The sequence below is a fragment of the Lutra lutra genome, chromosome 17 (assembly GCF_902655055.1).
Source record: "Lutra lutra chromosome 17, mLutLut1.2, whole genome shotgun sequence".
Classification (NCBI taxonomy): domain Eukaryota; kingdom Metazoa; phylum Chordata; class Mammalia; order Carnivora; family Mustelidae; genus Lutra; species Lutra lutra.
The window spans coordinates 27,897,127-27,924,791 of record NC_062294.1 but is presented as its reverse complement, the minus strand read 5'-3'; the positions used below and the strand labels follow the sequence as shown (position 1 = coordinate 27,924,791).

General features: G+C 37.0%; 1 long non-coding RNA gene across 2 annotated transcripts in view; it reads right to left on the bottom strand.

Annotated features, from left to right (window-relative positions):
- LOC125089267 (uncharacterized) overlaps nt 1–27,665 on the bottom strand; it is a 142,697-nt gene that overhangs the window by 99,838 nt on the left and 15,194 nt on the right. Inside the window, exon 3 of one of the 2 annotated variants that reach the window (XR_007123904.1) lies at nt 15,227–15,399. The exons of the other annotated variant lie outside the window; for it this stretch is intronic. This is a non-coding gene — a long non-coding RNA (uncharacterized LOC125089267). Of the gene's footprint in view, nt 1–15,226; nt 15,400–27,665 lie in introns of those variants that run through there. 2 annotated transcript variants of the gene reach the window in all.

Genomic DNA, 27,665 nt, shown 5'->3' with positions numbered 1-27,665 from the left:
TGCAAACAGAGACATTTTTTACTTCTTCTTCCTTTCCTATTTGAATGTATTTTATTTCCTTTTCTTTCCTAATTGCTCTGGCTAGGACTTCTAGTACTATAAAATAATAAAATAAAAGTGGCAAGAGTGAACATCCTTGTCTTGTTTCTGATCTTTGAGGGAAAGCTTTCAGCCTTTCACCACTGGGTATAATATTAGCTGTGGCCTTGTCATCTATGGTTTTATTATGTTGAGGTATAATACCCAGCTTGTGAGAGTTTTTATCATAAACAAATGTTGAATTTTGTCAAATGCTTTTTCTGCATCTACTCAGAAGATCATATGATTTTTTATTCTTCATTTTGTTGATGTGGTATATCTAATATATTGACCTACATATGTTGAACCATCCTTGCATCACAGGGGTAAATATCATTTGATCTCACTGTATGATCTTTTTAATGTACTGTTGAATTTGGTTTGCAAATATTTTGTTGAGGATTTTTACATCTACGTTCATCAGGGATAATGGCCTGTAGTTTTCTTTTCTTGTAGTGTCCATGTCTATCTTTTGGTACCAGATTAATGCTGGCCTTGTAATACAAGTTTGGAAGTGTTCCCTCCTCTTGTATATTTTTGTAAGAGTTTGAAAAGGATTGGTATTAGTTCTTTAAATGTTTGGTAGAATTTACCAATGAAGGCATTTCATCCTGGACTTTTCTTTGTTGAAAAGTTTGGATTACAAATGTCCTTATTAGTAACTGGTGTTCAGATTTTCTATTTCATCATGATTCAGTCTTGGTAGGTTGTATGTTTCTAGGAATGTATTCATTTCTTCTAGGTTATCTAATTTGTTGGTATATAATTGTTCATAGTAGTTTCTTATGGAATTTGGTATTTCTGTGTTATCAGTAGTAATGTCTCCTCTTTCATTTCTAATTTTACTTGAGTCTTCTTTCTCTTTTTCTTAGTCTACTTAAAGGTTTGTCGATTTTATTTTTCCGAAAAACCAGATATTAGTTTCATTGATCTTTCCTACTGTCTTTTTAGTCTGTTTCATTTATTTCCTCTCCGTTCTTTGTTATCTCCTTTCTTCTATTAATTTGGGCTTAGTCTGTTCTTTTTCTAGTTCATTGAGGTGGAAAATTAGATTGCTTATTGGAGATTTTTTTTCCCTTAATGTTGGCATTTATTACTATAAACTTCACTCTTATGATGGCTTTTGCAATACTGCATAAGTGTTGGCATGTTGTGTTTCCATTTTCATTTATCTCAAGATACTTGTTAAATTTCCCCTTTGATCTCTTCTTTAACCCAATGTCCAGCAGCATGCTGCTTAATCTCCATGAACTTGTAGATTTCCCAATCTTCTTATAATTTATTTCTAGTCTCACGACATTATGGTCATAAAAAATGCTTGATATGATTTCAATCTTCTTAAATTTATTAAGACCTGTTTTGTGGCCTAAAATATGAGCCCTCTTGGAGAATATTCCATATTCACTTGAGAAGAATGTGTATTCTGTTGCTGTTTGATGTAATGTTCTATATTTGTCTGTTAGATCCCTCTGGTCTAATGCATGTTTTAAGTGAAATGTTTCCTTATTGATTTTCCATCTGAATGACCTATCCATTGTTGAGAGTGGGTACTGAAGTTCTCTACTATTTTTTTAAAGATGTATTTATTTATTTTAGACAGAGAGAGAGAGAGTGCACACTGTGAGGGAAGGGGGGAGGAGGGGCAGAGGGACAGGGATAGAGAGAATCTCAGTCTCCCTACTGAGCATGGAGCCTGACTCGGGGCTCAAACCCAGGACCTGAGATCATGACCTGAGGCTGAAATCAAGAGTTGGCTGCTTAACTGACTGAGCCACCCAGGTGCCTCCCTACTATTCTATATATTTCTCCTTTGAGATCTGTTAGCATTTCTTTATACATTTAGGTGTTCTGATGTTGAGTGCATAAATATTTACAATTATTATATACTCTTGTTGAAATAGCCCTTTACCATTATATAATCACCTTGTCTCTTGTTACAGTTTTTGTCTTAAAACTCATCTTCTTGGGGCATCTGGGTGGCTCAGTGGGTCCAGGGATCGAGCCCCACATCAGGCTCTCTGCTCAGCGGGGAGCCTGCTTCCTCTTCTCTCTCTCTCTGCCTACATATCTGCCTACTTGTGATCTCTGTCTGTCAAATAAGTAAATAAAATCCTTTAAAAAAAAAACTCATCTTCTTGGAGTACATGGACGGCTTAGTTCGTGAAGTGTCTGCCTTTAGTTCAGCTCCCTCTCCCTCTGCCTGATGCTCTGCCTACCTGTGCATGTGTTCTCTCTCTCTCAAATAAATAATTAAAAAAAAATTTCTCTGATGTATGGATAGCCATTCCTGCTTTCCCTGGCTTCCATTTGCATATAATACCTTTTTCCATTCCTTTATTACCTTCGGTCTATGTGTTTGTTTAAGGCAGAAGTGAGTCTCTTGTAGGCACAACAGAGTTAAGTCCTTTGTCCCTTTCTTCCTCTCTTCCTCTCTTCTGTTGTGATTTGACCACTTTCTACAGTGGTATGTTTTGATTCCTTTCTCTTTATTTTGTGTATTTACCATAAGTTTTTACTTGGTGGTTATCAAGAGGCTTACATAAAACATAGCTGTAACAGTCTATTTTAAGTTGATAACTTAAATAAGCATTTGATTTTAAATGCATATAAAACATTACATTTTTATACACCCCCACATTTTGTTCTAGATGTTACAATGTAAATCCTTTTGTACGGTGTGTCCATTAACAAATTACTGTAGTTATATTTATTTTTAATACTTTTGTCTTTTAATGTTTAAAGTTATAAGTTATCCATCAACATTATTCCAAATATAACTATATACTTACCTTTATGAGCAAGTTTTATGTTTTCATACAGAATACTTCATTTCAGCTTGAAGAACTCTCTTCAACATTTCTTATAAAGCTGGTCTAGTGGTGATGATCTCTTTCAGCTTTTGTCTGGAAAACTTTCTCCTTAAATTCTTTCTCTTTCCCTAAATTCTGAAGAACAATTTTGCCAGGTAGAATATTCTTGACTGGCAGTTCTTTCAGCACTTTGAATATATCATCCTACTCCCTTCTGGCATGCAAAGTTTCTGCTGAAAAATTCTGCTGGTAGTTTTATGGGAGCTACCCTGTATGTTGCTTTTTTCATACTACTTATAAGATTCTCTGTCTTTAAGCTTTGACAACTTAATTATAATATGTATTGAGGTGGGTGCTTTATCTTCATCTTATTTGGTATTATTTGGGCTTCCTGGATCTGGATGTTTGTTTCTCTTCCCAGGTTAGTAAAGTTTTCAGACTTTATTTCTTTAAATAAGCTTTCTACTCCTTTTTTTCCCTCTCTCCTCCTTTTGGGACCCCCATAATGCATATATTGGTCTGTTTCATGGGGTCCCATAAGTGCTTTAAGCTCTTTTCACTTTCTTTTTTCCTTTTGCTCCTCTTATTGGATAAATTTGACTGCTCTGTTTTCAAGTTCACAAATCTTTTCTTCCACTTGTCTAGTCTGTTGAACTCCTCTGTTGAATTTTCAATTCCATTACTGCACTCTTCAGCATTATGAATTCTGTTTGGTACTTTTAATATTTTCTCTTTGTTGAAATTCTCTTTGCTCATCCATTGCTTTCCTGTCCTTAGTAAGCATCTTTATGACTGCTATTTGGACTCTGTACCAGGTAAATCACTTATCTCCACTTTATTAAAATTGGTTTCCAGAGATTTTTGTTATGTTGTTTGTAACATATCCCTCTTTTTCCTTCATTTTCCCTAACTCTCTGTGTTGGTTTCTGCATGTTAGAGAAAACAGTCACCTCTCCTAGTCTTGACAGACTGGTCTTATGTAGAAGATGAATGTTGTCAATCAGCCTGGCCTGAGCTCCCGGTTGTTTCTAAAACTTTTGTGATTTTTCAAACTACTGTCTTTATTCTTGGTCGCTCTAGTAACTGAGAGTGTGCCAAGACCTGTCAGTGTCCCAAAGGGGAGGATCACAATCGGCACATAAATATAGGCTGATTAGAAGCCAGACTCTCAGGCAGCAGCTGGGCAAGTATGTAGTTAAACCCCTCCAGAGAGAATCTGGGAGATGGGCATTTTTGTCTGCTCCCTGTAAACTGAGCCTAGGCGTACAGCCATGAAGGGGTGCCCCTGAACTCATTTAAAAATGCTTCTTTGGGGGCGCCTGGGTGGCTCAGCCAGTTAAGTGACTGCCTGCAGCTCAGGTCATGATCCTGGAGTCCTGAGATCGAGTCCCGCATCGGGCTCCCTGCTTGGTGGGGAGTCTGCTTCTCCCTCAGACCCTCCCCCCTCTCTTGCTCTCTCTCTCTCTCTCTCTTTGTCATTCTCTCAAATAAATAAATAAAATTAAAAATGCTTCTTTGCCACAGTCCCACGGGATACATAAATGCAAGCCCCATTAGCTCAGAGAAAGGTAATTCAGGGGTCCAACTCTCAGGCTACAACTGCAAAAGCTGGAGTGACAGGCATGTGCACACAAGATCCTTCAAAAGAGATGTTGGTGACCTAATTTTATCATTGAACTGATTGAGACAGAGAACAATGAAAGTGCCCACCAACACCCCCCAGGCTCTGTGGAAGACTACAGCAGCTAGCCCTTCTATGTGTGCAAATTAGAAGCTAGAACCTCAGGCAGCAGAAGGTGAGGTATGCAGTCAATCCTCTTCCAAAGGAAAGACAGGAAGATGAGCATTTTTGCCTACTCCATATTTGTTGAGACCTTGGAAGACAGCCACACTAAGTGTTCACCCACCTGTTAAAAACTACTCCATTGTTTTCCATAGTCCTGAGAGTCTTGTGAATACAAGCCCTATTGGCTTTCAGAGCTAGGTATTTGGAGAACCCATCCCTTGAGTGGGAGCCTTAAAATCTGGGACCTAGATGTGCAATTCAAACCCTGTGCTTCTGAAGGAGAAGCTGGGAGTTAAGGGTCCTACCCAATTATATGGCACTATGCCAGCGGTGGGGTTTATGATCAGCATATGTCATGGCCTTTCCTACTCACTTTGATGTAGGTGTTTTCTCCATTATCTGATGTACAGAAGTGATTTCTCTCAGAGGGAACTGCTCCATGTGTAGCAGTACATTAGGTGTATCTATGGGAGGAAGGATGTTTAGGAGCCATGTTGCTTTCTTGGTCCTGCCCCACTTTTGAGTTTCTATTTACATCAAAGTCCATGAGAGTTGATACTGAATTCTTTAGAGGATGAGATATGTTTAAACAGAGATAGCAAAGAGAACAGTTTGTGAGGTCACATGGTCTATGGGCACCAGAAGAGAATATTGGATTACTGGAACCCAAAATATCTCTCATGATAACCTTCTTCAATCCCCAAATCTACTCATTCTTTGTATTTCCCAGTACTCTATTAAGACACAGACACTTTTAGAAGGAGATATTTGGGGGGCCACAGTCAAATCATTTAAACCTATGTTCACCATATCACTTTTCTTTTTTTTTTTAAGATTTTATTTATTTATTTGACAGACAGAGATCACAAGTAGGCAGAGAGGCAGGCAGAGAGAGAAGAGGAGGCAGGCTCCCTGCTGAGCAGAGAACCCGATGCAGGGCTTGATCCCAGGACCCTGAGATCATGACCTGAGCCAAAGGCAGAGGCTTTAACCCACTGAGCCACCCAGGCGCCCACCATATCACTTTTCAATGAAAGCAGCTGATGATTTAAAAACCATTCATGTAGTCGGGGCGCCTGGGTGGCTCAGTGGGTTAAGCCTCTGCCTTTAGCTCAGGTCATGATCTCAGGGTCCTGGGATCGAGCCCCGCATCAGGCTCTCTGCTCAGCAGGGAGCCTGCTTCTCCCTCTCTCTCTGCCTGTCTCTCTGCCTACTTGTGATCTCTCTCTGTCAAATAAATAAATAAAATCTTAAAAAAAAAAAACCATTCATGTAGTAAGAAGGTAGTGGGAAGGTATGTATGCAAGCCAATGGGGCGTGGGGTAGGAAAAATTCTAGGCCATCAGCAAAAATGTATCAAGATGGGCACATTGAAAAGGTGTTTCACTTGCAACATGGAGAAAACAGTTAAAAAATAAGTGTCCAACTATTTAATCTCCTAAATATGGCCAAAGATACGGTGTAACTGAAAATCATATTAGAGATAAAAACATACATGTTTGGAAAAGAACTTCAGGATTCAACATCTATGATCATGGTGCTCTAAATAGAAATAAAATTGTTTCTCATTCCAAATGGATAGAACTGCTGGGTAAAATATTAGTTAAAAAAAAATAATAATACATAGCCAAGCTTAAAAGAAAGTGAGAATTCCCCTCAGGTGAAAAGAATACAGTGGGAATATAAAGCCAGAGCAGCAGGAGACATTATGAAGAAGTGGTTAAATTAAATCTAAGAATGGGTCCTAGAGCCTGGAAGCTATAAGGCACAGACGCAGGAAATAGAGTTTTACGTTAGAAGCCGGAGAAAGCTGGGCTTCCACATAAAGCCAACTCCCTTTAAGGATCGCTTTGACTGTGGCAACCGAACTGAGAAAACTCTACCCACCAGCTCCGCAAAGCAGTTAAGTTATTATCTGCCCAGAACACTGAGTAGAGGAAATTCTCCTGTGAGACAGCAAGTCACTGAGATGCCCTTGCTGAAAGATTTACTTAAGGGTGTACTTAAGGGTGTACTTTTTGAACCCAAAAAGAAAGAATGGACTAAAAGAATTAAGAAGAGGTAAGAAACTGGTAAAACATCAACATCAGCAATAACAACAATAATGTCACATTTCATGGATATTGAAACAAAAAGAATTTCAATATTGGACATGTGAGATTTCAATATTGAACATGTGAGACTTAAATTTGGATTTAAAAATAAAATCCAGTTATCTGCTGACTCTGAGAACCACAACTATACCATAAGGACACAGAAAAGTTAAAAATAAATGATGGGGAAACATATCAGGCAAATGCTAACAAAAAGATATTTATATCAAACAAAAATAATGTATAAAGAAAAACAATATTACTAGGGATACATAAAAATAAAAAATTAATTCACTAAAGGACAAAATAATTCTGAACTTGTATAAACCTAACAACTTCAAAATATACAGGAAAATGGAGTTATAATGATAAAGGAAAAGATTTACAGTCATGATTGATTTTTTAATGTGCCTCTATAATCAAAAGACAAAAAACACTGTGGCTGTAAATGATATGATGACACAATTAAAAGACTTGCCATAATGACAATAATTACATAAAATAACACATGCAACAATTAGAAAACTTACATTCTTTTTGACATAAAAATGGAATATTTATAAAAGCTATCCATAGGGCGCCTGAGTGGCTCCGCAGGTTAAGCCTATGCCTTCGGCTCAGGTCATGATCCCAGAGCCCTGGGATCAAGCCCCGCATTAGGCTCTCTGCTCAGCAAGAAGCCTGCTTCCCCTTTTCTCTGCCTGACTCTCTGCCTACTTTAAAAAAAAAAAAAAAAAAAAAAGCTGTCCATATATCAGGACAAAGGCTAATCTCAAAAAAATCTCTGAACATGTCACACAGACCACAATATCTACTCAAAATACATTAAGTTTAGAAATCAGTAACAAAAAAAATCTAAAAATATTCATGTATTTGGAAATTTTCGATATACTCTTAAATAATTTATGAGTAAAAGAATTCACAATGAAAATTATAAAATATTTAAAACTGATGCACAAAGAAAAGAGTATTTCAAAATGTGTGGGGCACAGCTAAATGAACAAATTATAAAACATGAAAAATTAAAAACTAATGACTCAAGAGATTAGGAAGAAGTTGGTAGAATGAAAAGATAAATATAAAAGCAGAAATTAATGAAATGGGAAACAAAGAAACAATAGAAACAAACCTCAAACCTGTTTTTTGAAAAGAAAAAAATAAATGAACTATTTTGTGATTAAGGGGGAAAACATGAAGATATAAATAAAACAGATATGAAAGTAAAGGGGGTCACAAATACAATAGACATTTCTAAAAATGGTAGGAAAATAGGTTGAGTAGCTTGATGCCAGTAAATTTGGAAACATAACAAAATTTGAATCATTCTCTAGAAAAGGATAACTTACCAAAATAGACTCATAGAAAATAAAAAACTTGAATAGATCTATATTAATTAAAGAACTGGAACTGATAAATAAAAATATATACCCCCCCAAAACAAAATCACAATAAGCCAGATGGCTTTATAGGGAACACAGTCAAACTTTCCATGATCATTATGTTAAAATTTTCCAGAGAATACAAGAAACACAGAAATGTTCCCAACTCATTTTATTGAGGATAGCACACCATGACACCAAAACTGAAAAAATACAGTAATAGAAAGGATGTAACTCAGCTCATTCATGAACATATTTTTAAAAATCCTAAGGAATGTATTAGTACCCAAAAACCAACTATTTATACTTTATATATAAACACACACAGACAGACACATACACATGTAAGTACAAAGTAGAAATAATCTCTAGAATTCAAGGCTGGTTTAATACTAGAAAATCTTTTTGTGTGTTTCAACACATTTGTAGACTAAAGGAGAAAAAAATCAATTACCTTACTATGTATAAAAAAAAGCATTATTAAATTTAACGGATAGTTATCATAAAAAGAAAAACTCTCCAAAAACCAGAAATAAAAGGAAGTTTTTTAAAACCTGACATGATATATTTTAAAACACTACAGAAAACATCATAATTAATAATACAACTTTAGAAGCATTTCTTTTAATAAAAAGAAGAGAAAAATAATGGGTATTACTATAACTGTTCAACATTCTTCTGTTGGTCCTAGCCAGTGTAATAAGACAGATTTTTTTTAAAAAGAAGAAAGAAGGAAAGAAAACTTAAAATAATTACAAACTAATCATTGTTAAGTAGGTCTGTTCAAAATTTTTTGAAGGATTTTGGCTGATCTTGATATTTCTACACAGACTAAGTGTACCTCCCAAAACTAGAATCCATAAAGCCACATTTCCCAGACTGCTTCACTCTTAGGTGCAGATCTGTTAAATTACAAATCTTCCTAATCGTATTTTTCCAATCAGAGAGTCACAAGAGCCTTCGATCCAAAAACAGATGGTGAGTAGGGCGTCGCAATTATAACGCTCCCTTTCAGACTCAAAAGAGTTCTGAGTTAGATGATACATCATACATTTATCTCAATTAGATGGGCAAAAAGGCAACAGGTGGAGTTATATGGCTAATGCAAGTCATGACAGAAATGGCATGGATCTGGAGGTCTTAGCTATGGAAGCCTGGATCTAGCAGGTTCTGTGTAATGGTGGAGGGAATACAGTTCCAGCACCAGCAATCTGTGTTTTAATAAGCAACTGGGATGATTTTGATGCACACACAAGTTTGAGAGTCACTGGTCTGGAGAAACTCCTGTCCATGTGCACAAGGAGAAATATGTAAGGATGTTTACTATGACACTATTTGTAATACCAGAATAAGTGAAAACTGTCTTGGCATCTTTGGTAATGGAAGAGATAAATAACTGACCTGGTTGTACCATAGATTCTATATCACAGTTCAGATGAATGAACATGAATTTATCCATGGATAAATCTCAGAAACTTAATGCTAAATGGGAAATGCAAGCTGCAAAAGGATTTAGAAGGCATAGTATCATTTACTTAACATTTTGAAGCACACAAAGCCATGGAATATATTATTTATGATATTTATGGAATTTTTTTAAAACACAACAACATCGAACGATTCAAACACACCAATTTCAGGACAGTGGTTATCTCTAAGGAGGAAAGGAAGATAAGAAAATATGACAGCATCTTAATAGTTATTAAATCTGATAATGGGTTCATTGGTTTTTGTTATATTCTCTATACTTTTCTTCATATTTAAAAAACAAAACAAAATGAAACAATCTTGGGGTACCTAGATGGCTCAGTCAGTTAAGCATCTGACTCTTGGTTTCAGCTCAGGTCATAATCCCAGGGTTGTCAGCCTCCATACCAGTGTGGAGTTTTCTTGAGATTCTTTCTCTCCCTCTCCCTCTGCCCCACCCCTGCTCACCCACACAGACTCCCACTTTCATGTTCTTTCTCTAAAATAAACAAATCTTTAAAAAAAAAAAGCTTCATTAAAATTTAAAAAATGTTTGTTTTTCAAGCAAACTTTCAGTTGATAAAATGGTTTTATCAAATATGCAGTAATGTTGCCATGTTTCATTTCCCGGGACTTACTGTCAGATAGAAGCTCAGTGCACAAAGGTACAATGCTGTATCAACCACCGCAGTAAACATGTACTTTTAAATTCAGTTTGTATTCAACTTGATCCTGAATTGCTGGCAGTCAACAATTTAGGGAGGACAAAATATATCAATCCTAAAAGAAAACTACAGAAGTAACCCATATAAAGGACTGGTTAGCCTTGCATATTACAAGAAATCTAATGTTCCTTAAAGAAGGACTCTGGGTAAATTTTCTTGTAAAATAAATAAACATTCTTGAATCTCTTTGTAAGTTCCTATTTTCAAATGTTTTATTTTCCTAAAATATTACGTACCTATAAAACTGTGTGGAGAACTCAGTTTTCTAGCATTGTTAGCCTTCCAGATCACTGAAGGGGTAACTCAAGAACACTTTGGGGGAAGAAAGCCAAGACATCAGACTAATCTACATATTCATCTATTTAGTTATCTCTCTACAATTTTTTCCCCAGCCAGCCAGCCAGGCACCTGAGAATCTCGGATGGCTTTCACATGCTCATTCCAGACTGTGCCAGCATTCAGTAGTCAAGTGAAATTCCATGACTATTAATTTATAAATACTACATTGACAAGTAACAGGTAACTATAAGAATTGTATACATTCCTAGGATTTTATTCACTTCGTTTTACAGAATGAGCTTAGAATTTCTACCAGGTAACATTAAATTTTAGCACCCTTGTAAACCTAACAGAGTATACAGTAGTAGTTTTACTCCTCTTATGTGTATCAAAAATGAGGTATTGTTAATATTGAGCTACGTAATATTTAAATTTTTTTTAAATTTTTATTTAAATATTTAAAAATATTTTTAAAATACTTAAAAATTCTGAAGAAATGCAAGAATTGCTAACATGTGAAGAACTCTGAGAAATTATCGGGAAAATGTTAATGAGACATAGAGAAGAGCTCACAAAGACTAGGAGACCAAAATGAAGCTCTCAGAGAAAAGAGAAGACAGAGAAGGTTGACCAAAGGGAACTTCTAAAGATGACAGGAGTGAAGGGTTCTGGCAGGGATCTTCACGGAGCAGCACCAGATACAGATCCGTAACTGGCTGTAAACAAGAACATGCGGAACATAGAAGATGAGGGGGCTACTCCACAGACGGCAATTCATGACACCGGTACAGAAGTTAAGTGCCTCGAGTAAATGTCGTCATGGTGGGATATTGCACTGAGACATCTACTCAGTGATGATGGCTATTTTTGTTGCAAACATGAGAAGCGAAAAGAATCTAGACAACATATATACAAGGGGGCACTGAGACGGAATCACTGTATTTAGTCACAAACCATATGGCTTTCTCAAGTGCAACAATTATACCAAGTATTGTATCTAAGATAATTAATTGTGTTTACCAGGCAATATAAGTAAATATGAATAAATAGATTTAGCTGCTATTTTATCATCTATAATTAGGAGCTGCTAGAACTACATATGTTCAGTAGTTTCTGTCATGAATCTTTGGAAATAGCAAGGATCATGATGCAGACTTCCACAAAGTGTCCCAGGTTTGAGGTAAAAAGAGAAAGACCTGGGGTACCTGGTGGCTCAGTTGGTTGAAGGTCTGCCTTCTGCTCAGGTCATGATCCCAGGGTCCTGGGATCGAGTCCCGCATCGGGCTTCCTGCTCATCTGGGAGTCTGCTTCTTCCTCTCCCTCTGCCTCTCTCCTCATGCTCATGCTCTCTCTCTCTCCCCCAAATAAATAAATAAATAAATAGATAAATAAGGGAAAGACCTAAAAGCAGGAAGAAAGTGGTATCAGAAGCTCATAATCACTATCAGCCGTTGCTTTCAACCCTAGAAATGTTGGCATGTCAGTTTAATGGAGAGTGTGGACGATGCGCACGTGAAAACTTCATGTCCCCCAAGTGCTTCCAAGATTAGGTGAGTTGTAGATCAGGGACCTTAAACCAAGTGAAAAAATTGGGTTGTTTCAGGCACAATATGAAGTATCTTGGTTTGTGTTTTTTTTTTGCTAGTTTAAGCCTTTAAATACACAATACATTAATTTCTAAACAAACTGATTTGTTAAATGGATGTTAGTTGTTGTTAGAGAGAGAGTATTATTGAAAAGAACCATAAAAAACTGGGGGTCATATTCTGTTCTCTAATAGCAAATATTTTCGGAGCGCCTGGGTGGCTCAGTGGGTTAAGCCTCTGCCTTTGGCTCAGGTCATGTTCTCAGGGTCTTAGGATGGAGCCCTGGATCAGGCTCTCTGCTCAACGGGGAGCCTGTTTCCCCCACCTCTGCCTGGTAGAGAGCTACCTACTTGTTCTCTCTCTCTCTCTCTCTCAAATAAATAAAATGTTTTTTAAAAATTTTTAAAAATAGCAAATATTTTCAAATGTTTTAGCTGTTTCTCTCTGTTGTCATCCTCCTGTATTTCTAACTAATGTGCTTAAATTGCTATGTCTTGATTCATGGACTTTGGACACTAATCATTGACTTACCACACTATTTTGGTGATATAGCTCACTTACATCCACATTCCTCTCCTCATTTTTCTATTATAAATGTTCTCTTTTACTCAAAGCAAGAGTCAGACTTTATTAAATATGTTTTATTGCTGAGTTATGCAGTTGACTATGATTCCCTCTTTTTCTCCATGCAACTTTTTTTCTCTGAGGTCAATAATTGATCTTCCTTAGAATTGGCTAAGATTTCCATTGTTGCTGTGTTTTTCTAGAAGCTAGATTTTCCCATACCCTTTAAGAGCAATTGAATTCAACTTTTCACTTGGTGAAAGCAAGATGATTATCGTTTTTCCCTAGAGCCCTCCACCTTCCCTTCTGGGCTGGACTGGTTGCTTTCTAGGCCTAAACACACAGCTGTCATCCTGGGACCTTCCTTCGGCACCATCTTGAGAAACCCTTACCCAATTCTGCCAGCTTCCTGAATCCCAAACCTCCTCTTTCTTGGTTAGTCCCTCACTGTGGTGGAGCTCAACCTCCTGTAGCTTTCTGAGAGAATGTAAATGGCTAAGGAAGGAAGGAGGCCGAGGGGTCTCATCCATCAAAATGCACATTTTAATTTAATTGCCCTGCTTTCAGCGCAGCACCTCACTCCCTGCCCCTCCTCTTCAGTTTTTAACTTCTGGATTTCATGATAGGTTCTTAAATAAAGGTTATTTCAGAGAAAACAACAGTTAGAGTTAACATCTTTATTTCATTTGCAAGAACCAGGATTTGTTGTAAAAAAAAAATTATTAATAAGTCCAAAACCTGGAACAATCAGAGTAATGGATTTTTACCATAAGTCACAGAGTAGGGAGGATATAATTTATAATGCAAGGGCATTTCCGAGTACATAAAGTAGAAGGAAAAGCCCTTCCTGGGCTGCGAGAAGGCACTGGGGCAAGGGTGGGAGGTGGCGCAAGAAAGTGAAGACTCAGGGACAGTGCATTTCCTGCCCTGCCATCTTGGAATGAAACCCCAAGGGATGATGGAGACTCACAGACAGCCTTAGGAAACGTGGGTGGGCACCCTCACCTCTATTCCTCAGAACATAGCCCAGGAAGCTACAATGTGAGCAGAAGGGCAAGACAAAATGTGCTGAGAGGATGACCCTAATTTAAATCTGATTTCCCTTCCAGCAAGTTAGATAGGGAAGACAGACAGTGATATGCCTTGGGTTCTATTTTTCTAAGTAGTTCCGGGCTCCACACTACCTCGAATAGCAGACTTAGCAGCGGTGCAGCCACGGTGATGTGGTTAAGCTGAGGCAGGGCAGGAGGGTGTGTCTGCTTGGTCAGTTAGAATTCCGAAAGCCTGCCGAGCTTTTGCAGGTTGAAGTACAGGCTGATATGGCTGAGAATGTGGACGTTGAGCATGATGGAAAAGTACCCACAAAGGGCTATTCTCCTATTCAGATGATCCTTTTTTCCTCTATCTAGCTGAAGTGAAAAGTTATTCTAGAACAAACCTGTCATCAGAACTTAGGTCAACAAACTTTTGGCATCCTCCTCAACAAGTCAGACCTCCTTTCTCTATTTCCAGAGTCCACATGAAAAGTTTGTGGCATCCAATGATCATCTGATCACAGAAACCACCACCTGAACAGGAGCTGGCAGGAGTAGCTTCTACACTTGTGCACCACCGGCGGTCATGTAAACTGGGGCAGCCGCTCTGAAAGACAGTATGGAGGTTCCTCCAATATGACCCAGCAATTCCATCTTTAGCATTATGTCCAACGAGAATGACATCATTATCTCAAAGAGGAATGTGCACTCCCCTGTTTGCTGTGCATTATTCACAATAGTCCATACATTGAAACAACCTAAGTATCTACCAACAGATGAATGTATAAAGAAAATGTTACGCATACCCCCGAATATTAGTCAGCCTTAAAAAAGAAGGAAATGCTGCCATTTGCAATAATATGTATGAAACTGGAGGACATTATACTAAATGAAATCAGCCAAACACAGAAAGACAAATACTGCATGTTATGACTAAAAGAGTCATATTCATAGAAGCAAGGAATAGAATGGTGGTTGTTAGGGGCTAAGGGGAGCAGGAAATGGGAAGATGTTGGTCAAAAGGTACAAAGTTTCAGTTCTGCAAGACGAATAAGTTCTGGGGATGTAATATATAGCATGGTGACTATAGTTAACACTGTATTTATTACATACTTGAAATCTGCTAAGAGGGTAAATCTTGAGTGTTCTCACCACACAATAAAGATGGTAACTATGTGAGGTGATGAACATGCTAATTAGCTTGACTGTAGTGATCAGTTCACAGTGTGTACATATATCAAAACATCACTGGGGAACCTGGCTGGCTCAGTTGGTGGAGCGTGTGACTCTTGATCTCAAGGTTGCGAGTTTAGAGTTTGGGCACAGAGATCACTTAAAAATGAAAATCTTTTAAAAAGTTACCTGCAAACCTTAAATATATGCAATTTTTATTTGTCACTTATACTTCAACAAACCTGGAAAAAAAAAGTGGGTTCTAATCCATTCTTTTAGTAACTAGCTCTGTGACCTTGAATCAGTCACATCTCCTTTCTCAGCTTCAGTTAGCTTGTCTGTAATTGAAGGGGTTGAACTGTGCCTTTGTCCTATGGGTCATCTGAATGCTTCAGCAAGAAAGGCAGCTGAATAATTTTAGGTGGCTGAAATGAATAAAAATTAGATTTCAACCACACTGCTGTTATTATTAAATGGCTACCTAATCAAACCTCTCTTTCATCCCAAATTAATCTGTAATGATTTAAATTATAACTTACAGTTTTTGAAGTGCTTGCTTCTACATTTTCCCCCCTTTTCTTCCTTCAACCCATTTGAGGTAAATAGGGCAGGCATTTATATCTCCATTATTTTCCTCCTTGGGGGAATATACAACTCCCAGCCCAGGATCCCCACAGTCTATAGCAGCAACTCCCATGTCAAGATCCCTAGAGGGCACCTATTACAAATTTTTATTCCTGAGCCCTGTTTTAGACCCACTAAATCAGAATCTCTGAGACTGAGGTCCTGGGATTTGTTTGCATTTCTGACAAAACACCTCAAGGTGATTTCTATACACCTTAAATGTGAGAATCACTAGTTTACAGAACACAGGAGGCCCTATTACATGTCAGGCACTGTACTAGCTGCTTTATACATAGCCTTTCATTCCATCCTCATAACTGCTCAGTGAAGGGTATGTTGTCTTCAAATAAACTTATTCTGGAAAACTACAGATTTACGGAAAAGTTGCAAAGATAGCCATGACATTGTGGCCTCACCCAGTTTCTGTGGCTCTTGTTTTTATTCCCATCACTGTGGTTAGTTTGCCAAAATTAAGAAACCAACACTGGGAAATTAGTGTTAACTAAACTCTGAATTTTATTTGGATTACCCCAGTTTCGTCATTAATGTCTTGTTTCCTGCACTAGGATCTAGTCCAGAAGACACTGCATTCAGTTGTCATGTGACTGGCCTGTGACAACTTCTCTGGTCTGTGACGGTTTCTCAGTATTTCTTTCCCTTTGGTGACCTTGGCAGTTTTGCGGAGTACTAATCAGGTATTTTGTAGAATGTTTCTCAAATTAGGTTTGTCTGATCATTTCTCTCATGGTTTGTTTGTTGTTTTTTTTTCAAATACCACAAATAGGAAGTGTCTTTCTCATCACATGATATCAGGGGTACGTGATATTGGTACAACATCACTTGGTGATGATAATAAAGTATATGTTTGTAATCCCAATTCAACTAATTAGGAAACAAAAGTTTATCAAGCCCAGTGTTCCACAGCTGCTAAGTAAAAGAACTCGGGTGAAGTTTCAATTCATTTTCCTGCCATTTTGGTTGCAAGGGATCATTCCAGCTTTATCCTCCCCCTCTCCCCCAGAACTGTCCATTCAGCCTGACTTGGCCTTGCCCTACATTGTCTTATGCTTCATTCCATACCCAAGTTTTCCAAGTCCTTCAGTATCAGCTGAAATCCAACCCCCTCTTTGAAACTCCCCATGACTCCCAATATAGTCTTATTTGATGAAATCCTGAAGCGCTTACTATCTACCTCTAATTTTCCACTCTGTGCATATTTTCTTAACTTCTGCCTTTCCAATTCCATTTTCCAATTCCAATTCCATGGAATGATAAGGGAGCGAGAGACCAATCTGCATAGGATTCCGTTTTCTTCTGAACTGAATGACCTTGGTATTCAGAAGGATAAATCTTATCCTTTTCAATCCTCCACACTGTAGTCAGAGAAATGCTTCCAAACCACAAATCTAATTATACCATTACCTTGCTTAAAACTTTTCAGTATCTCCCCATTATCTGCAACGTAAAGTCCAAATGTCTGATCCTCACATATAAGGCTTTCATGATCTGACCCCTATCTACTATTTCACTTCTAGCCATTACATCACTCTCCATTCCACAATACCCTGCATTTCAGTCATGATGAACCACTGGCAATTTCTAAGTGCCCTGTGGCTTCTCTGAGCCCCATGCCTTTGCATATTCTCTATTATCAGTGAGGATGCCATTGTGGGAGACTCCAGGTCAGACCAGCTGATAGAACGAGGACAACTGTAACATCATGTGACAAGAAGCTGAAAAGCAGGAATGGCTGTTCAACAACTCAACGGGGTCATCAAAGACCCTGGCCTTTTTTCCTCTTTGCTTTGCCATCCTCAAAAAATTTGATTTGCCCTCAGACTGGCTCCCTTCATAGTCACAAACTGGCTGTAGTAGTTCTAAGCACCCCTTCTAAGCACAGAAATACCTAGAGATGAAAAAAGGGCAATCTCGGGGCGCCTGGGTGGCTCAGTGGGTTGAGCCGCTGCCTTCGGCTCAGGTCAGGATCTCGGAGTCCTGGGATCAAGTCCCGCATCGGGCTCTCTGCTCAGCAGGGAGCCTGCTTCCTCCTGTCTCTCTGCCTGCCTCTCTGCCTGCTTGTGATCTCTGTCAAATAAATAAATAAAATCTTTAAAAAAAAAAAAAGGGCAATCTCTTCCAGTGTTTCCCTCTTAAGAGCAAGAAACTTTTCCTAAAGCCCCCTAAACAGATGCCCCTTTATGTCTCATTGGCCCAAACTGGTTGGTATGCCCACCTCTAAGCTAATAAAACAAGAGTAATGGACCTACCACAATTGGCTAAACCAATCAGCACTTAATCCTAAAGGTAGGAACAGGTCAAGTTGGGGAAAAGACACCTGAGGAAAATGTCAGCTCTTCCAGAAAGAAAGAAGGTGATGGGTGTTGACTGGGCAGCCAATAGTGTCTGCAACACTGTTAATATTGACTTATCTTCCTTATCTATTAGATGAACTCCTCATCTTTTAATACTCAATTCAAATGTTACCTCTTCCAGGAAGCCTTCTCTGATATCACCAAGTATAATGGAGAATGTCCCATCCTCTAAATGCTTATATTACTGGGTTCATACCTCTACTATAGCTCTTTTACATATCTATGATTCTGCTGTCTTCAGAAAGAGTGAAACCCTGGAAGAAAGGAACCATATTCTACTAACCATTTGAATTCAACCTTGTTCGAAGAAAGGGGGCGGGGAAGAAGAGGAAAGGAAGGGAGGGAGGGAGGGAAAAACAGCTTTTCTGAGTCTCAGAATGTTCATCTGTTAAACAGGAATTGTTTTGATTCCTAATCATTGTTTTAAAGATTAAATGGTATAAGATACAAAAAGGCATGCAACATAGCTTCTAACACATAGCTTCTCATATATTTTTGGAGAACATGTACTCATTCTGTATTGTTTAAATACCATCCTCCCACCCTTCCACTCATTTCCTAGCACAATGCTTTGTATAAGTATACTCGCTCAATAAATGTGTTGATAGCTTACTTCAATCTAAAAAAAATATAGATTACTGAACAAATTAAACAATCAGTTCAGCTTGCCACGGCCTGATTTCCTTTATTAGCCTGGCTAAGAGGACTTTTAATAACATTTCCCCAATTCTCTATTAACAGAACTCTTAATTGAGGTTTTCCTACAACCACCCAGAGCATGAGATCTGCACTCTCTGCTTCAGCGACTTTTCACTAGGCACTCTTTTGCTTTTCCACTCCACTCTCCTCAGTATTCTGGGCTTCATTTCAGATCTGTCCTTCTGAGGTATGCTTTCCTCCCTTTCCTAACACTTCTTTATTGCTAAAAATAGGTGATGTCCCTTCGGAGCAAAAATACTTGGCAAATCAGTGAGCTTTTATAGGTACAGCTTTATACTGGTCCCTGCAAGATTGGGGGATGGATTAAGTAAACGAAGGTGCTCATCACCACCTCTTTCCTTCTGGGTACCCCCTCTGTATTCCTCAAAGGAGTTTACAAAATGTATGTAAAAATAGTAATACCATACTCATCAAAATGCACAGGCTAAAGGATGCTAAGTGAGATTTTGCAGAATGCTGAAGAGTAAACAAAGCAGCTAGCTCAGAAGATCGCCAGAAAGCATTTTGAGGAAACATTTCATTAGAGGGCCCCATGCCCAACCCAAGACCGTGGGACTGGAGCTGTTGGTGATTATGACTTAACAATATACTAAGGAAAACTGGAGCATGTCGTATGGCCAATTTCCTTCAGATTATCATGGATATCATTAGGATTCTCTCACTTAGACTATCTCCTGGTATGAGACTGTCAGCTTGGGTTCTGCCTGTACGCAGTTCCTATACATCCTGTGTTTTGTGACATTAACCCTGAAAGAGACATCAATCAGCACATTATGTATTGTTCTCACCTGTTGGATATTTGCTTAAAAATACTCTACTTCTCTGCAAGTGAAAATTTTCTATTTAGTCGTCCTCACATCTGGTATATGTGTGAATTAATGCATTCATGTGGCTAGAACAGTACCCAGTACCTCCACGGGTACTGAGGCATGAACCTGTTATTGCACACATGTATGTATTATTCATGCATGAATTTGCATATGTACCTACTTGAAAATGAATATGTTTTCACCACTTTGCACTTTTGGAACTCATCTCTGGAGTTGCATTGTCCTAATTTCTTTGAATGAAAGTAGCAAAATTACAGCACAAACCGAAATGGCTCAGAGGCCTAAATTTAAAGGTAACTAGCCCAATTAAGTACTCAATTAAATCCTATTCTGTTTAATCTATTAGCAACTGTGTTGACCTGCTTGTCAACTGCTCTCTTCTGATTCTTCCATCCTCAACTCAAAAATCATTCCACCTTCTCTGTATTTTCTAGAGTTCATGTCAAGTTCGCTGCCTGTTATTCAGTATTTCACACATATTCTTAGGGTCATAGTTCTCATAGCTTGATTTGTAGGCAGAGCTCTGGTTATCTGTCAAAAAAATTCCTTAGGTATAAAAATAGTTCGAGTGAGTCACGCAAAAATGGATATGAGGGGTCAGAGGGAAGTGTGAAGAATTAGAAGTATTCTCTAATGAAAATTATTATCACAGAATAAAGCAGAAAGAGTAGATCAACATCCCAACAGTATTATCACTGATGGGTTACCCAGCAATTCACTGACCATCTCCGGTGCTAGGGAACCAGAGAGCCATCACCAAGCATGCCTTCTAACCATGACAACACTTTCTTGTATATCAAAGTCATATCTGTCTTGAGTAGTCTCTACCATTCAAGCATTCTTCTAAACCCCATTAGAGTGATTATCCTCTAGTGGCTAGCCTTTGAGCCACTGACTGCCTTAAGAATCTCATGAAAATGACAGACCCTCTCCATAGAAAAATGCACATGCAAAAATAATTCTCGCAATTTCAGGGAGCTCACAAGTTCTATAAAGCCCATTGGATTCCTGGGTAAAGAATTCCTCACTACTGCTTTGTACTTAATAGAGAAATAGAGGGGGGAAAAGCCATGATTTCTTCCTTCAAGGAGCTTACCTTCCAATAACAAATGCTTATAAAACATTTAATAGCAATAAAGCAGTAGATGATAAAGTACTCATCATATATGGAGGGCCAGAAAATTCTGCTCTTGCCTAGATAGCAGAATGGAAGTCCCTGCAAACAGCCACCATGCACTCACATTCCATAAGGGAAATAAAAGCCTTCTGCTGTGTTCTCAGAAGCATCATCTAATAGCACAGCACCAGAGGAAGAGAGGAGGGTGCTAGTCGTGGTCAGGTTCATGGTACTCAATAAATGTTTGGTGAATGAGTAAATGGTCCAAGAATAAAATGTTCCTTGATCCTCTAGAGGAGAAAGTTGAAAAGACCGATAAAAAATATTTCATTAGTTCCAAACCTCCTTAAGCTTCAGTCCACCTCACCACTTAATCAAAAAATGTCAAAGTGGTTCTAAACCCAAACAAACCTCTAGGAGATATGCTTTAGATGAGTTTTAAAAGGTTAAGAAGATGTGTTCAAGGTCGCCAAAGCCAAATTACAGAATAGAATGCAGAAGTTTCGTCACTCCAGTCGAATCTTAGGAAGGGAGTACTGGCGCTCTCATTTTAATTTCTTAATGATGACACCTTCTAACAGAGTAATTGGACAGCTTTCAGAAGAAGTGATTAATTTTCTTTGAAATCCAGATGTTAACTCTGCTTTCTTTATATGAGGGTGACCTTGAAGGTACAGTAAAGAAACTTGATCAAACAAAGTAACTGGAAAAAACCTCTTGGCTGATTCACAGTCATTTTTATTTGCGCTATAAAATTGCTCTTTAATGAAACACAAACTGTTTCCTTTCGGGTTAGGGTGTTGCTCTTCAGTTCTCCATATGTACATGGGATACACATTTAATGACTTGTTCTAAGGTCTCGTGGCAGAGTAAAAACAGTAAAACAGCGACTGAGTACACAGACTCCGGGGTGCCCAGCTTAATATGTTATTCAATAGCCAATTAGCAGTTCCTAATGCATTCTAGAACGTATGTACATTTTTACCATAGTGTTGATAGACGAACGGGGAAACAGTCCTTGTTTTTTTCAGTTAACATATACAGAGTCAGCGCATTCAGAGTGTGATCCTGAACAGATGGGCCCTCTCCACATGCTATCTCCGAAGGGGATTTTTTTCAAGGTAAATAGACACAAATGTTTTGGCGCATTGTGGGCCAAAATATAGATCTCACAAGCAGCATTTTCCAGCAGGAAACAAGTTTCTTATTAATCACATTATATGACAAAGACAAAAACTAGCCTGTGAGCTAGTTTAAGGCATACATTGCCATTCCGTCATTAAATGACTCTTATTGATAGACAATATGTTCAGTTATTTCTAAGGTATTTAAGTCATTTTAAATCTGCCCATTCTCTCTCCCTCATTCCTATACCTCCCCCCCTTCCCATTAGTTCCTAACGACATTAGCCACAAAGGCAATGTCTCTCCTTAAAATGTTCCTCTTCTAAAAACATTTTTTTCAATTAAATAAAATTATTATTTTCTATCTAACAAATTCATTTTCTGTCTGAGTGTGTTTAGGAGAATAGTATATATTGTTGTTTCATTAACTTATTTATTCAACAAATTTATTTCAGGGAGCTACACTATGAAGGGGTAAAAGAATTCCCAAGTCTGTCACTGATTATATGACATTAAAGACAACTTGTAACTCCCTACCTCAGTTCCACCATCAATGATATTTGACCTGCTTACCTGATAAGCCTTTGTGTATACATGTTCATTCATTCATTCACTCATTCAACACATTTTCATTGACCCCCCTACTCTGTGTTGGGCACTGGTGTGGTGCTATGGATATGGTAGAAAAGCAAACAGATCTGAGCCTGACCTCATGAGCTTAACCTGTAAGATTAAACAGAAGGAAACAGAAGTGAAAAGATGTATTTGAATAGGAAAGTAAGAGAAAGGTATTCTAACTTGGGAGCTTTGGGACTGTGGCTTCCTTTTGCCCAAAGCTATAGGTAAGCCTCCAGAGAAATGGTATGGACTACAAGAGAAAAATGTTACCAAATACACAAAAAGGGACCACCTCATAACTATTTCAAAGCCCTATTGGCTCAAAATATGACTTCAAATACAGTCCGAAGTGTTTCTTCTAGGTGTCCTTTCCCAACCCCATTGCTCATGGTAGCTTTTTTTGTTTTGTTTTGAAAGCAAGTTGCTACAATATAAATGTCAATATAGGACTTTAAACACAAATGCACAAACAAGAGCGGCATCCTCAACAACACGAGATGATGCAGTATCTCCTCTAGCCCAACAGTTCCCACAACATGGTTGTGGAAGACACGAAATTATTTTAGATGGTACATAGATATCACTTTCTTAATGGCTATGTGTTTACCTTAATGTGTACAAGAAAAAATAAAACCATCAGGTAAAAACCATGATTTCACTGATCTGGAGCTTAGTACTAGGCTAAAGTAGATAGCCAAGTAAAAGTCCACTTTATGCTGCCCACACGAATCCCAGGAGCAAGGCTCAGATGTGTCCATGAATGTTTCTGACCTTCCATCATAACTTTAGAGACAGGGGAATATAAGTGTTATCATTAGCAATTGGATCTCCCATCCTGAACATCCAATCTGGTCTTGCTGTCATCTTGTCTGAGATAGGCCATACTGTTACCTAAAGTAGCAACAGCTCCAGAAATAGTCTTGGGAAAATCTTCTCTGGCTCAGCTTGAGTCATTTGCCCCTTAAAGCAAACACTGTAACCAGTGAGAGGAGGTTCTCAAATTTGCCAGTTCTAAGCTTTGTTGTCTCCTCTGGCACCCAGAGCTAGAGCATTCCCACCTACACCATATGGATTAACAATGGAGGAGATGGGATTCCACACAAACACACACACACACACACACAAAACAAAAAACAAAAAAACTGAGAGACTGTCCCATTATATATGAGGATAGCAACTCTTACATTATAGCACTGTGGTGAGAATGAAAATAAAGAACATATTTTGCCTGACTGACCCAATGAATGATTCAACAAATGGTGGTAATAGTAGCAGTAATAATTGTTATTATGGTTTGTTAACATGGTGATTATTGTTGTTATAGTAGTGGCTTCTAAAACAGTTTTAGGGCTCCATTTATTAACTTAATTATTTTATCAATCCACAAATGAAGGATAATTATTTGAATATAACCTCTGGAGAGCCATTAAATCAAGATAGCACTTCCTTCAATTATATCCTTAGTTTATTTATCATCTTCATGCATAATCAAGATACTTGGAATTACCACAATCAAATGTTCAATGTCTCACCAAATAGATTTTGCTTCATTCTTAAGTGACATGTAGTTTTACCATAACATAATTTTATCTAAATGATTATACACCAATAGTGTCAGTGTTTATGGTAATGCAATATTTACAACTTAGACTGAAATGTATTTTTCATAGGGCCCATATAATTCTGTGAGCTAATTTTGTGTTTAGAGTTTCAAAATTAAAATTAGTAATAATAATGGTAAAACAACAGTATTAGCAAGAGCTTGAAACGTTGCTAGAATCTTGGCTTTTTAAAAGCACATTATATGGTCACAGAGAAGGGTTAAAAACAAATGAGAAAATTAAAATATAACAAAATAAAGCCAGTTATACCTGTGTGGACCAAGGATAGTATTGTATACACCCTTTAAATAACCCAATTAACTGATAGATTGGCATAAATTCAAAAGTTAACCAACATATTTCTGGTAAAACAATATATGAATAAAACATATTTGGTTCATCATTTTATGAGTAGACTTAAGATATCACCTGTTAAGATTATCATGAAAAAATATACATAATGAATATAAAGCATTAAACAATTTCTTTAGTATATTAGGCCATCACTAAAATATAAAAATAAACTTTTAAAATATAAAAACAGTATATTTATTTCACCTTTATTAAAACAAACCTTAACAAAATTCAGAAGAAATGAGATAAAGGTGGGTGAAGTATTGTCTAAATATCATAAGCTCAAAATATTCTAGGATAAATCATAGTAATGAATTTTAAAAACTGGAACTATGTGTGCTAATTACAGATGATTTTTTTAATGCAAAAAAATGATAGCCAAAAGAAAGAAAGAGTAAGCTCACCTTAAAATTAAATTGTATCTGGACTGTCAAATAAATTAAATGATATATAAACAGAGGTGGCCAGTCTCCCGCCTTTACATAGTGAAAGCCACTATAAAGTTCTCCCAGGGTGGCAAAACTATTTCTGTTTGTGGCTTTTTAACATTCCAGTGCCTCTTCCCACTGAAGTAGTTTCTTAGGAACACGAAATACCAAAATGTACATCTATTGTATATACTTTATTATTTTATTAGAAATATAAATGCATGTAGCTGTCTACCAAAAACCTCAGCTGAATTAGGAGAGGCACTAGAGTTTTGCTTTTAGTAAAGAATTATTAATTTCCTTTTTCTTTAGAATGTTTGTATCTATGCTCATGAGGGATACTGATCAGTGATTTTTTTCTTACTGTAATGTCTGTCTGTTTCTCTTATCAGGGCAATGCTGGCCTCATAGAGTGAGTTGGGAAGTATTCTCTTCTCTTTGATTTCCTGGAAATCTGTGAGAATTAGGATTTTTCCTTCCTTAAAAGTTTAGTAGAATTCCCAAACAAAGCCATTTGGGCCTGCCATTTTCTTCATGGCAAATTCAATTTCAGTAACACATAGGGTTATTCAGGGTATCTATTTCTTCTAGAGTAAGCTTTGGTAATTTGTGTATTTCAAAATAAATTTGTTTATTTCACCCAAGTTGTTGAATTTATTGGCACCTTAGTTGTTCATTGTATACCCAAATTATCCTTACCAATATCAGCATAACCTACTGACATCACTTCTCTCATTCTTGATATTAGTAATTTGTGTCCTATATATTTTTTTCCTTATCAGTCTGACCAGAGTTTACCAGTTCTATTAATCTTCTCAAAGAACCAGCTTTTGGGTTTATCTCCTTTTTCTCTATTTTTTGCCTTATAGTCCATTGATCTTTGTTCTGATCTTTACTATTTCCTTTCATTTGCATACTCTGGATTTAATTTATTCTTCTAGTTTTAGAGTGAAATGTTAGGTTATTGATTTGAAACTTTTCTTCTTTTCTCACTTAGGTATTTTGTGCTACAAATTTCCCTCTAAGTATTGCCTTAGCAGCATCCCACAATTTGCGGTATGTTTTCATTTTCATTCAGTTCAAAATTTTTCTAAATTCCCTCTTGACTTCTTCTGACCCACAGTGATTCAGAAGTATGGTATTTAGTTTCCATATATTGGGGGATTTTTGAGACATCTTTTTGTTACTGATTTCTTATTTGATATGATTAGATATGGTTACAGAATATACTTTGCAGGATTTGAATCTTTTTAAATAAATAAAAATGTATTTTATGGCCTAGAATATGTGCTTGAAAAGAATTTGCATCCAGTACTTGGGAAGGAAAGTGTTCTATAAATGTAATTTAGGTCAGGCTGGTTGATAGTGGTTGTAGAATCATTTATATTTTTCTCAATCTTCTATATATCTTATGAATCACTTTGAATCTTATGAAAACTTCAATCATAATTAATCTAATAATTAATCTAATCTAATAATTAATCTAATATTAGTCTAATATTAGACCCTCCAGCTTTCTTCTGATTAGTGTCAGCATGGTATATGTTTTACCATCCTTTTAGACCTATTTGTGTCTTTATATCTCAGTTGTGTTTTTTATAAACACCATATCTAATTTGATCGTTTTTAAAAATCTAATTTGACCATCTTTGCCTTTTAATTGGGGGTGTTTAGGCCATTTACATTTAATGTGATTACTAATATAGTTCAGCTTAAGTCTATCATCTTGCTATTTATTATCTATTTCTCCCAATTATTCTTTTTCCCTTTCCCTTTTTCAATTTATTTTTCAATTGAGTTTTTATTTTTCCATTTTATGTCTTTTGTTGGCTTATTTAGTTATAACTCTTAGTTTACATTTTAGCAGTTGCTTCAGCCTTTATGGTATACATCCTTAACTAATCACAGGTAACCTCTAGTAATATTATATCAGTTTACATGGAAGCATCTTATTGCCCTAAAATGTATATTTTTATTTCTCCCCTCCTACCTTTTTTGCCATATGTTTGACTTATACTATAAACCCCACAACATATTATTAATATTTATGTTTAGACAATAAATTCTTCCAAATAAATTTATATAATAAGAATAAATCTTTTTTTTCTTAAGATTTTTATTTCTTTGACAGAGACAGAGACAGAGATTTCTTTGTCCCTGTACACACAATGCATCTTTATTCCTTGATTGTCTTTAAGTTTTTTCTTTAATGACTGGTTTTGAGCAGTTTGATTATGATGAGACTTGGTATAGTTTTCTTCAAGCTTCTCATGTGTGGTGTTCACTGTGATCTTTAGATCTAAGGGTTTGCAATTTACATCAAAATTTGAACATTTTTGGTCATTATTTCTTCAAATATTTTTTCTGCCTTTTTCTGGGATCTCAAATTACATATATGTTGGCTCTCTTACTTCACGGATGCTCTTCTCTTTTTTAAGTTTTATGGAGACACATATGTTAAAATTCATCTGTTTAAAGTATACACATCAGCAATTTTTAGCATATTCAGAAAGTTGTCCAACCATCACCACTACATAATTTTAGAACATTTTCATCATCCTTAAAGGATATCCATTATATTAGTTTTCTATAGCTGCTGCAATAAGTTACCACAAATTTGGTAGCTTAAGCAATACAAATTTGTTATCTTATAGTTCTGGAGTCAGAAATCTGAAATGTCCTCATTGGGTTAAAATTAAAATACTGGTAGGCCTGCATTCTGTTTTGGAGGGTTTACGAAAAGGTCCATTTCCTTGCTTTTTCCATCTTCTAGAGGGCACCCACATTTCTGGATTCATGTTCCCCTTCCTCCATCTAAAAGGCCAGCAACATTGCATGTCTCTGACTACTCACATCTCCTTCTCTAACCAAACATGGGAAAGCTTCTTCATTTTTAAAGATTC